Here is a 12,435-nt window from a genome sequence, read left to right on the forward strand (position 1 = left end):
CAACACCCCGTGCAGGGCTCACGGGGACGATGCGTCTCCACCGGGCACCTCAGGCTCCCTGGGCACTTTCTGTGCTGGGCGCCTCACTGCCCACACCCGCGCGACCCAGAGACAGGAACTGTCCTGGCACCTGGCGGCACTCCCCACCTCAGAGCAGCTGGGTAGACAGGTGCTGGGGGCCCTAGCGGCCAGCCCAGCGCCGCACCTCCTGGCCGAAGGGCGGGGTCTCACCTACTGAGAGAAGAGACTCCAGAAGCCGCTCTATTCAAGGGGTGAGGGGCTCACAGGATGCCCTCGGGGTTTCCAAAGAGTAAGGGGCTCAGCTCTTTGAATTTGGAAAAACCCCAGTAGGAAACCCCAGGGAGCCATGACACAGTGTCACACCGCAGAAGAGGCACTGTGCTGTGCCTGGGGCTGATTTCCTCTGTCAAAGAAAAAAATAAGTCCACTTTAGGAGAGGCTTGATTTGAAAACAGTTTCAATAGGGGGTGGGGCTGGTGCAATAGAGGGAGGGCCTATTACAATAGGGGAGGGGCTGTTACAATAGGGGAGGGTCTATTACAGTGGGGGAGGGACTAGCAATGAGGGGCGGGGCTATTATAACGGAGCAGTGCTTTTACATCAGGGAGGGGGCTCTGACTCTGAGACCTGGAGCATCCCACAGGTGATGGGAGGGGGTTTCCTTCTGTGGGAGAAGTAAGTGGGAGGAAGGACTGGAGCAGGGGAGGCGTGAGCAGGCGGTGAGCTGCTTTGTGGTCAGCTGACCCTCAGGAGGGGCAGTGCAGGAGGGGTCATTCTGTGTCTGGTTTTGCTAACCTCAGGAGTGAGTCAGTCCGGGCAGGGTATCTCGCTTCGTCCAGCTCGGTCAGTGGGGTCCGCAGGGTGGCAATTCTTTCATGAGCAGAGAGTGGAATTTGGGGGCCCATATACACTGGGGCCACCCACGCTCCGGAGGGGAACCTAGCATTCGGGCAGCGGGAGTGTTTGTTGAATGAATGCATGAGCATCAGGGACCTCAGTCTGGGTCAGCTGCCTTAAAAATAGAACTTGGGGGACTGTGTCACGTGTAAACAAGGGGGTCCCCACGTGTCCCCTAGGTCCCATGGGCCAGGGTTCTCGCAGCAGCTCCTTCCTGGAGCACAGACGGCAGGGATCTCGCAGTCGGTGTTGCTGGGAGCACAGGCTCAGGTGGCGTTCAATGCTGTCACCTCAGAGGGGCCGCAGGGCAGCTGTCCTGACTCACGGTGGAGCCGGCTCCCCAGGGTCCAGGAGAGAGCCGTGGCTTCCTCCCCTGGGGTTGCCAAGGTGGGGGCTCTGCCACCATCCCCCCACCCCCTCAGTTCTGTCCATCTGGGGGCAAGGGGCTTCAAAAGCACTCACTGTGCCGCCAACCCAGCGGGACCACAGGAGGGGCACAGCGTCCTAGCCGCCCTCTGCATCTGGAGCTGACTAGGGCTCTGCCCTCACAGTGATCGTGGGTCAGGCTGGCCTGAGCCGAGCCTGGCCCAGCCTGGAGGTGCAGACAATGGGCGGTGGGCAGATGGATGAATGCGCCAGGGTGCACCTACTGTGTGCAGGGCGTGGGCGGGCTCTTGGAGGCGTGGGCGGCAGGAGGCGAGAGGCAGGCAGATGCTGGCGTTCCCCCCACTACTGCTTTCTGCCACTGGAACATTCGTTCTGCCGAACTTGCTTGGGCTTTGTCCATGGGAACCCTCTGCCCTGTTTCTTTGACTCCACACAGCATCCTCCACTTCTCAGGTGTGACGTGTGGAAGCCACAGCGAGTCACCCAGACCATGAGCCCCCAGATCCTCATGGCTCCTGAGCTGCTGGCAGAGTCAGTCTGACTCCAGAACGCACCCCTTTGCCCTTCAGCCACTGCCAACCTAGCCAGCTAGGGCTGGGAGGGCACTGGTGTGGCCTCTGAGGATGGAAGTGACCACTGTCCATGAGCCAGGCACCAAGAAAGGCACTTAGCGCTTGGCACAGGTTGTCCCCTTGGCAGCCTTAGGAATGGTTCCATCCTCACCCTACTGCCAACCTCCACTTGGATGTGGATCTTGGAGGAAGGGGCCACATGCAAGGGGTGCAGTCAGGCACCGGGGGGGGGAGCAGATGTGCCACTGGGACCTTCAAATGGAAAACTAGGCCCCCCCAGACCCCAAGCTGTGCCCCACGAAGCTCCCCAGGCCACAGATTCCTTTACAGCTGTAGCTTCTGCCCCGGCCCCCGGGCTGCCCCGCTAACTGCACGCACCTCCTGCATGCACTGTTCCTTCTGGCCACACCCGCTGTGATTCCGGTACAGCCCAGGGCACCTCCTGTCTCCCTCTGGGGAGCCCGGCTGGGGCAGAGCGTGCTGCTGGGGAGGAGCTGGGAGAGGTGCCAGGGCGGGGCGGCCCGGCGGCGGGGAACAGAGTGGGGTCCTGGCTCTAGGGCTTGGACGTCATCCTAAGAGCCGCAGTGAGGCCCGGGGAGGTCTTCTAAATGCGTAAGTGTCTGCGGGGCTTTGTGTGCTCTTCCTTCTCTCATCAGTTCCTAATCTGATTGCCTCTTGTACTAGTTTTCCAGTTGCTGCTGTGACACCTTAACACAAACTCGAAACAACAGCAGTCTATTCTCTGAGAGCCTGGCGGTCAGAAGTCCGCGATGATCTCGGTGAGCTGAAGTCGCGGCGTCCGCGGGGCCGAGCTCCCGGCCGGACCCTAGGGGAGCGTCTGTCCCTGACTTGTCCAGGCTTTAGCGCATCCCTTGGCTGGCGGTTCCTCCCCATCTTCAACGCCGGCGGCGGAACCTCTTCAGTCTCTCTGACTGGGACCCTCTGCTCCCACTGTCACACCCCCTTTCCTCAGTCAGACCCTCTGCCTCCCCCTCGTCAGGACCCTTGTGATTAAAGCGGGCCCACCCAGATGGCCCAGGGTGCTCTCCCACCTCAGGATCTTTAATTAGTCACACCCACAAAGTGTCTGTGGCCACTAAAGTTCACATACTCCCGGGTCCCCAGGGTGAGGGCGTGGGCATCTTGGGGGGTGAACTATCTTGCCAGCTGCACGGGTGGTCAGGAAACGTGACCTGCGGGAGTCCCTTACATCAGCAGAGACTTGCTTTTGGACACAGTCTTGGTGTCTTATCCTGAATGTTCCCAAGTGTCCGAAAGAACTGTGCTTCCCAGGAGTTAGTTAGAACGTCCCAAACATACCCCTGGATCAGGCTCGTTTAAATCTCCTAGAGTCTCGCCGGTTTGTGTCTGCTGGCCTGCTGGCTGCCGGGAGCGCTGCATCACACCTTGTGGGCTCAGCGCAGCTTTGTGACTTTTTTGCTTGTGGTTCTGTCCACTTTGGGTTTACTTGTGTGGAGGCTATATTCTGAGATTAGAGTGTCATATGTTGTCATGTCTTTCTTGGAAACTGAACATTTTATCATTAAGTTAGTGAACTTTCATCCATCTAGCAATGATTTTGCCTGGACTGTGTGTGTGTTTGTGTGTGTGTGAGAGAGACTGTGTGTGTGTGTGTGTGACTGTGTGCGTGCGTGCGTGCTTGACTCCTCTTCCCAGGGACAAGGTAAAGATGGGCAGGCGTGCTTCTACACTGGAGTTTTCTCTCAGCTCACCCTTACACCAAAGGCGTAGCCCTCTGGGGTCCCAGCTTTGGGCAGAGGGCCTCTTACCAGGTTCCCTCTCTTGGCTTTGTCACCTGACCCCCACCTCTCATGCAGCCCTCGAAACAGAGATCCAAGGTGTCCCGTTGTCTTAGGGTTAGTTTCAGGCATGAATAACATACAAACCCCATCAGCGTGACTTAATTAAGATAGAAGGTGGCTAGTTTATTTCCCCTTGTGACCAATAGATCTGGCAGTGGTCAGTGCAGGGCTGGTTTGATGATCCTCAGCAAAAGGGATTCAAGTTCTTCTTTATGCTTCAGTCTGCATGGTTTCCATTGCAGGGTCCGCCTGGTCCAGAAGGACTGCTGCAGTACCAGCCATTATGTGCATATTCCAGGTATAGGAAGGAGAAAGAGGGTGAAGACCAGCATGCTGTCACTTTAAGGACACTTTCCAGGTGCTTCACACAGCACTTCTGCTCATGTTCTTGGGCCAAATTTAGTTGCACAGTCACCCCGAGCTCCACGGGAGTCTGGGAAGTGTGGCCTCCGTTCCGTGTGGTCGTACGTCCAGCTGAGAGTTGAGGGCTCTGTTGTGAGGAAGAAGAGGAGCATGGCTACTGGGGAGCGGCTGTGGGGCCTGCCACTCCAGGAGGTGGTAGCCGTGCTGAGGGAGAGCTGGCAAAGCTAGCTCCGTGACCACTGTGGCTTTTGACCTCTGAAGACTCCTATTTCCTTGCCAGCGCAACACGGCACTTTAAAATACTTTGGGTGCATTTAACGAAGCTTTGCTGTTGGTTCTGGGGTGAGGAAGGAGGTGGACGCGGTCTGGCCTGCCACCTCCCCAGTGCAAGGACGCCCCCCCAGATGGACTTTTCGGGATAACCTGTGACATCACACCTGCCTGCAGCCTCTGTCCAGTTCTGTTCCTCACACATTTGTCAAACACCTGTGCTCCTCCGTGTCCATCCTGGTGGGGGCTAAGTCAGGGTGTGGGGGGCACGGGGAATGCACAGCCGGGTCGTATAGACCCACCTGGGGTGGGGGCCGCTGCTTGTAGACCACTGGCAGCGGAACAGCCTGGAAAACCCACGAAACACCCTTCAGGGGTGGTCTCGGTGGAGATGGTCTGGGGACCTGCATCAGCAAAGTCACTGAGAGGTCACAGGTGGGGGCACCCAGGGTGGGGAGAGCAGGACGCCTTGGGGCCAGAGAGGGGGCATTGGCTGTATGAGTCGTGGTACAGGGCTTCTTTAAGTGCAAGCCTTGAACTCGGACCAGTCCATTTCCATTCCCATGAACCATCCCTTCTTATAATAATTTACTCTTTAAAACCGAGTTTCCATGCCTTCAATATAAAGATCCTATAACTCTATAAGGTGAGCTGCAGTAGAGTTATTCCAACGAGGAGCTAATTTAAATCACAGGACAATTTGCTTTTTGTGCCCTGTTGGAGAAGAGAGGTTTGGGTCTTTTTAGCGATGGATAAGATCTATTCAAACCCACTTGACTGTGGATGACACTTTTAAAGTATTGACTAAATGGTCGTCTCTGTGGCCTTAAGACTTCGGCGATTGTAACTCAGGCGCTGAAGGTCTCCCTGGCGTTCTGGCACCTGGGCCTGACTCCTTGCTCCTGGCCTTCTGCTGGGAGTGGTTGCTTCCCAGACCTGCGAAGATTCATCGACCCCTCTCAGAATTTTTCAGGGCGCCTCTCCGGCAGCAGGCTTTCTAAGAAGGCATCGCTTCTGCATCTTCTCCAGAACAGGGAGGGGTGTCCTCTGGCCTTGGGGCCGTCTCCTCGGGCTCTGCTGGACCTGCCCCATTTGTGCCAACTTCATCCTGCCCCCTACGGAGTGCACGTGGCACGTGGCAAAGCCTCCAGGACAGCGAGGGCTGAGCTGCTGATCATGACCCCACGCGTAGCATCCACTGACACGTCATTAGTCTGCAGTCACACACTGCTGCAGGATATTATGGGGGCCCCCAAGGTTGATGGGGATCCATCCACTGCATTCCTGAATAAACGGGCTGGGGCTGGGGCTGCCCCCAGTGAATCGGGCTCTTTGTACTGAGCTTTTCCTTTGAAGCTATTTAACTGTTAGCGTTGAGCTTAGTGCCCGAGAGCCCCAGGACCAGAATCAATCTTCCTGTCACCTGTTCATGGACAGAAAGCCCCGCTGATAGCTTTGGATTTGGGGTATTTTCATTGACTGTGTGGTGCGGCCACGGATTTACACGCAGGAAGACGTGGGTTGTCATCCTCAAACTGATCTCTCTGGGTCTCCGGTGTTAGTTATTGTGTATTTCTCATTAGCCATTCAACAATGAAATAATGAGTCCAGCATCTAAACCAGTGCGTCGGAGACGCGCTCCGCTCTGGAGGCGGGGTCCTCAGGCTGAGGTGGAGGAGCCACCTGGGAGAGTCCTCATGTTAGGACTACCCTACCTCCTGGTTCAGCCCGTGCCGCTCTTCCTCCATGAAGCCCTCCATAAGTCGTGTCTCCATCCTGCCACCCCTGCTTGGTCCTGAGCACATCCCGGACCCCTGGTGTGACAGAGATGACTTCATCTCATCCTTCCGACAGCTCTGTGCGCCGGGAATCCGTATCTTGGTCTCACCGACAAAATTGGGGCTCAGGGAAGGAACTGACTTTCTCTCAAGGTAACTACATCCAATCGTGGGTGGATCTGAGACTCCAGCAAAATCTCTCTGGGTGTCTCCTCTGGGCCGCCCTGTGTCTCCAGGATGTCAGAGCAGATGGAATCTGAGAGCGACGCTGATCTCCATGCTGGTTCTGTTGATGAGCCGGTCAGGGCTTGAACCTGCCAAGCCCGCTCCTGGGAGGAAGAGGCGGGAGCTCCTGCACCCTCGGCAGGCAGCTGCCCTTAATCCACCCTCTAGGAGTCCGCCCTGCTGCAGAGCCAGCGGTGACCACGCCCCGGGACACCCTCAACCCTGCCCCTTCTCAGCCTCCCCGTTCACTGTCCTCCCCCGACACCCCGCACGGTGCTTCCCGAGCAAGTGCTCTGGGCGGGAGCTGACCTTCAGGGCTGCCACGGCCTCCTCAGGGATGTCTGTCCTTGATCTGAGGGTGGTCCTGCCTTCTTTGGGGGCATGAAAGTGTCCTTTTTTCTATGAATTGGTGGTTGAGGATAGTCATTTTCCTTTAATAATTTCCCTTGGAAAAATAAAAAGCGTAAGCTAGTAAGGGGCCCACTGAGGTTCTCGTGGACAGTGCTGGCCTCTGTGGAGCCTGGAGGCCTGGGGACAAGGCCCCACCAGCCTGCAGACCTGCCTGCGTGACCACTGTGCACTGAGTGAAGCTTTTCACCGCAGGTCACCGCCATCCCAGCCAGGGTCCCTGCTCCCCAGTCTCCTGCTTCCCCTGGTGAGGTGTGAGTCCTCAGCACGCCACTCAGCTGTAACCACCTCCAGGAAGCCTCCCTGATACGCCCTGTAGACTTAGATACGCCCTGCTGGACTCTCCCCCCATCCCTGGCTTCCTCTCCCTCGCCTTTCCTCACTGTGTTATGAAGGGCTTTTCTCCTCTAGACCCCGAGCTTCTGGAGGGCAGGGGCCACGTCCTGGCCTGTGCCCTTGGCCCCGGGTCTGGCGTATAAGTGGTCAGAACGGAGATGTCAGGCCCGCGCACCCGTGAGCACAGACGCAGCTCCGGAGAAGGGCGGGGCCGCTCCAGTTGCCCCCCATCCGCTCAGGATAGGCTTCGGGGGTGAGATGGGGCCCAGCCGGCGGTGAGGGGCTCAGCTGGTCACCCTCTCGGTGACGTCCCTGGTCGGCATCCCCACCCCAGCCTGGGGTCCGTCTGACTGCCTCCCTCTTTGAATTTTGCTTTTGGCCAATGCAACCTGGCATCTCGTTTTCCTTCCTTACTTGGCAGTTGTGCTCGGGGCGAACAGCTCCATTGAATTCTGGCCATAATCGCCCACAAGCCCGTTTTTCAGTCTCCAGGTTGACGATTAGCCCACTAACACCCTCTCCCCGGGCTCCCTCCCCGGGGCCCCAGACTAATTACTGCAAGCGTGCTAAGTCAAGTTCACAGCGCCGGGGGCTTTTTTGGAAACCTCGCCAGCTCTGAAATTGCCGAGTGTCAGCGCGTTCAGAAGACGCAGGTAGCTGCACCGAGCGGCAGCTTGCTGGAGAAGGAGACTTCGCGAGTCAGGCTCCCGCCCAGGCCCGCGGCCCTGCCCCACGTGTGCCCCCCGCACCGGGCGGACGGCCCCGAGCCACCCGTCGGAGGAGGAGGCACGTGGGGGTGGGACCGGGGCTGGGCGCTCCGGCCGCGGCGCCGTCCTGCCTGGGACCGTCCGTCTCCGCGTCCGCACCCAATCCTGCTGCCCGTCGCGGGGCGCTCGGAGCGAGGCCCTGAGCGCTTCGTTTCACGCCTTGTTGGCATAGTCAGAACTGACCGCTCCCGTGCTGGCCAGGGCCTCGAAGACGAGCAGCCCCGGTCTTGTCTTAAAAACTCCCAGGTCCTTCCTCCTGCGGTTGGGGGAGTGGGGGTTCCTAGGGCCCTCAGGTGCCTCAAGATGTAGACCAAGTAGGGGTGTGTGTGTGTGTGTATGTGTGTGTGTGTGTGTAATATGTGGTATGAGGTATGTGTAGTGTGTGTGTAACGTGTGGTACGTAGTGTGTGTGTGGTGTGTGTGTAACGTGTGGTACGTGGTGTGTGTGGGGGGTGTGTAATGTGTGGCATGTGGGGTGTGTGTGGGGGAGCATATTTGATGCTCACTTTTCCCAGGCAGGCAGACCATTCCCCCCATCAGATTCTCAGAGGGTTTTGAGCCATGGAAGGTCAGGATGACTGGCCTAACAACGGTGCTGCCAAGTAAAGAGACAAATATTCCGACGCGGTTGGTGCTGTGATTGGCACCTGCCCTGTGGTGGGGGGAGGGGGGGGCGGGGGCGTGTGAGCAGTCAGTCCCCAGGGCCTGCAGGACCTGGTGCTGGGGGCTTTTCGATGTGTTCTTTCACGTGTCCCTTCAGCCACTGGTGGTTCAGAAGGCTTTCCAGACAGTGGGCGCCTGGCCACGCACCCACACCCGCTCACCGCCTCCCCCTGCACACGCACGGATGCGGGGGAAATGAGGGTGCTGGCCCTGTGCTGCAGTGCCCTGCTCCTGCAGCTGCTGGTGCCGTGAAAAATGGAGGCAGTGGGGCTGAGATGACAGTTTTCTCCAAAGGACTCTGCATCTCAGACCAGAAACCGTGAGCACCAGGCACGCTGCGCAGAGGCCACAGAGAGCCGGTGCTTCCTAGCACTGGGGGGTGTTAGATGGAGCCAGGAGCTTGGGAGTCTGCAAAGCCCCAAAAAGGAACTTGGGCCAGGGAGCCAGAGTGACCGGGGTCAAGTCTCGGCTGGGGTGGGTGGGGTGGGGTGGTGCATTTGGACAAGTCCGGCACCTGCCTGCCAGCGCGGCCCCTCCCACAGCGCCAGGCTCCTTCTGGAAATCGGCTGGCCCAGCACTGATGGAAGCGCCCCGCTGTGCTGGGCCAGAAGCACGTGGGAGAAGCCTCTAATCACGGCCATTCGAAGGGTTCACGTACACAGTCGGATCAGAGGCCTCGCCGCTCCGCCCATCATTGTCCCTCCGGAGGGCCAACCCCATGAAGTCGGGACGTGCACGGTTTTTCTCCAGATGGTTGGACAAGAATGAAAAGAATGGTCATCTTTCCCGACACGTGAAATGATGTTCAGGTTCAGTGAGCAGCCGTGAAATTTCCTGGCCCACACCTAGCCCACCTGTCCACGTGCTGCCCGGGGCTGCTCGTTGCCGTGGCAGAGCTGAGGAGTTAGGCCTGAGGCTGTGTGGCCTGCAGGCTGGAAGGCTGACTCTCTGGTCCTGTCAGAGCGAGGTTGCCAAGCCTGGTTCCAAGCTCCTAAGTACCTGTTGGGCGGGGCAGGGAGCACGGTTCTGGCTCTGCACCCCAGGGCTGGTGGCTACTGTCCAGAGCACAGGGACATGCTGGGCTGGAGGCCCATCTGGGTCACTGCAGCCAGGATGTTGGAGTTTTGTTGTAAAACAGGGAGACGAACAGGAGTCCGAGGGGGGGAGGCAGGGTGGCTCAGGGCTGGGAGGGAGGAGAGGGGCGTGGAGCTGGAAGTGAGGCAGGGCGCCCTCCTCCTGCACCCCCCTGGGGCTCCAGCAGCGGTGCCCTCCTGCTGCCTCACTCAGCCTGGTCCCCTGCCAGTGTCGGGGCCCAGGCTGGGCCATCTCCACCTCAAGGACTGGCCTCTGCCTGGGTCACCTCATTGTCCGCAGCTGCGTGGCCCTGCACGGGGCATACCGGGCAGGGGAGTGGGTGACATCTGTAGCCCTCTGAGCTTCCGCCTGCATCTCCCGGGCACCAGGCCTCCTCTGCCGTCTCCACCCGCGAAGGCGTGACTGGGCGTGGCATGTTCAGGTCCCTGCAGGTGCCCTCCCACCGCACCTCCCCTCCCCATCACGGGCCTGTTACGCTGGCGGAGAGCGCTGTCAGTGGTAACCCCTCACATCGCTGCCGCGACCTCCAGTTTGCCGTGTGCTTTCCCGTCCGTGATGCCTTTAATCCGGCCCCACGGGGAGCTGCCGGGGACGAGGGAGATAATGCAAGGGAAGCCCTGGTGCAGGCCTGCCCCGCAGTAGGCACCTGAAAACTGATAGCTGTAACTCTAGGAGGGGGACAGAAGGGGACAGGAGGGGGGAGGGGGAGGGGCACAGGGAGGGGCTGGCAGCTCTGCCTACCAGGCACCAGGGTCCCAGGGCCAGTCAGGCCCATAGACACTGGGGCCACCCACACTCCAGAGAGGACCCTAGCGTTCTGGGCAGAGGGAATGTTTGTGGAATGAACGACTGGGCATCAGGGATCTCAGTCTGGTCGGCTGCCTTAAAAATAGATCTTTACTCCTACTGAGAAATTAAAATACATTTATTGATACTCTACCTTGGCACCAAAAAAATGCAAGGGGACTTCTGAGATGACCTAAATAACCCAAGTGAGACAAAAAGAGCAGAAAGGATTAAAGAAAAGAGAGGGGGCGGACAGCTGCTCGGTGGGGCTGCATAAATCCAGTAATCTCTGTCTGCTGCCCCTCAGAGGCCCTGCGGCCTGAGCTCCAGGAGGCCGCGGGCGCTGCAGGGACCCAGCTGAGTGTGTGTGCAGCAGGACGAGCTCAGGGCACCCTGCCACAGGGGCAACACGTCCCCACTCACAGGAGTGTGCAGAGCCATGTCCAGCAGCTGAGGGACACTGGCGCCGGTGTAAGGACGATTCTGAGGTTAGCATCACGGAAGGGGGCTGTTTGGCACCAAAGGAGCACTTGCATCACAGTTTGCCAGAAACGACCCTCAGGTACGCTGCCTGTGGGAATACTTCAGGCACTGGAAAACTGGGGGTCCCTCCAATTCCACACTCTTTCATTAACTTCCTAGTGCAAGCTGCTAGTCAGGGCCCAGGTGTGGGGCCCTGGATGGCTGGGTACAGAGTCTGGGCCCTGCCATCCTGAAACTTGCAGTTCTTCTATTCATCCATCTGCCCATCCATCCATCCATCCATTTATCCATCCATCCATCCATCCATCCATCCATCCACTCATCCATCCATCCATCTACCCACCCACCCATGCCCTAATCTGTTCCCCCCGTTCATCCACCTGTGTACTCACCCTCCCCGATTCAATACTGATTTATCAGAGATTCACCTGGCACAGCTGTAGGCTCCGGGGAGACAGCCTTTATCTGGAGGATTCTTTGAATCTCCGCCTCCCCTGAGCACCCCCCATGCACACCTACACGAACACACACGCATGTGCACACACACGCATGCGCACACGCACACAGCCCCAGCCCACGGCTTCCCTCCACCCTAGCTGGGCTGTCCTGTGTCCTTGTCAGTCACCCTCTGCACCTCAGACCCCCAACAAGGCTCCACGTGGACTAGGTCCCGAGGAAGCCCCACCTCTGGGGTTGGTTTAGATCACACCATGCCAAAAAGTGAGTTCAATAAGCTGGCCTCAGCCCTGGAGAGGTTTTTTCCTGCCTAATTATAAAATCTATTGCAATAGAGATCACGAAACAGAACAACTTGGCTATTATAGGGACATGCTTTATACGCATAACTTAAAGAGCTTATTTTAAAAACTGACTGTAAAACCACTTAATTACTTGGTTTTAAAACCAGCCATGTGGAAATTATGCTCCCTCGATGTACGTTTTGGAGGGGATTTCTGGCAGAGAGCTCCACGGCGGTGCACGTTGTGCCAGGCTGCCCAGGACTGCCTCACAGGCGCATGGCCCTGTGCCATCCCCAAGCTGTTCTCACTGCCACTCTGAGCCTCACAGAGTCCCAGCAGGTAGACGGCTGGTCGACCCCTCTCCACTTCAAAGGTGAGGAGCCGAGGGACCAGCAGTAGGAACCCTGTGATGCAGCAGCTCATGAGAGTGAGGCCAGGACAAAACTCTGAATATTGTGACTACAAATCTTGTTGTCTTTCCACTGTGCCTACCTGCCATCCTTCTGTCCAATCAAACCACCCACCCATCCAAGTGCCACTTATCTGTTATTTATCCTTACACTGATGGTCCCATCCACCCATCCACCTACCCACCCATCTGTTTGTCTATCCACACACACACACACACACACACTCATATCCACTCATCCACCAGTCCACGGGCCATTTATCTATATAGCCAGCCAGCCATCATCCACTCATCCATCCATTCATCTGGCCACTTACCTGTATGTTCATCCACCATTAAATCCACCCATCTATCCACCTGAACATCTATCCACTCATGCACCTACCCCTCACGGCCACCCATTCATCCCTTT

The 12,435-nt window shown here is 58.0% G+C and overlaps 1 protein-coding gene and 1 long non-coding RNA gene across 5 annotated transcripts in view; both read left to right on the forward strand.

Annotated features, from left to right (window-relative positions):
• Positions 1 to 12,435, forward strand: part of SORCS2 (sortilin related VPS10 domain containing receptor 2) — a 446,054-nt gene that overhangs the window by 333,469 nt on the left and 100,150 nt on the right. The gene's annotated exons all lie outside the window — the stretch shown is intronic.
• Positions 2,385 to 5,500, forward strand: LOC140688119 (uncharacterized). 2 transcript variants are annotated; one of them, XR_012062878.1, is made up of 4 exons: positions 2,385 to 2,489; positions 2,562 to 2,656; positions 3,943 to 4,058; positions 5,165 to 5,500. It is a non-coding gene; the product is annotated as an uncharacterized lncRNA (long non-coding RNA). The 2 variants fall into 2 exon arrangements; XR_012062877.1 differs by lacking the exon at positions 5,165 to 5,500 and having other exon boundaries at positions 3,943 to 4,543.

Source organism: Vicugna pacos, chromosome 2 (assembly GCF_048564905.1).
Source record: "Vicugna pacos chromosome 2, VicPac4, whole genome shotgun sequence".
In the NCBI taxonomy this organism is placed as follows: Eukaryota; Metazoa; Chordata; class Mammalia; order Artiodactyla; family Camelidae; genus Vicugna; species Vicugna pacos.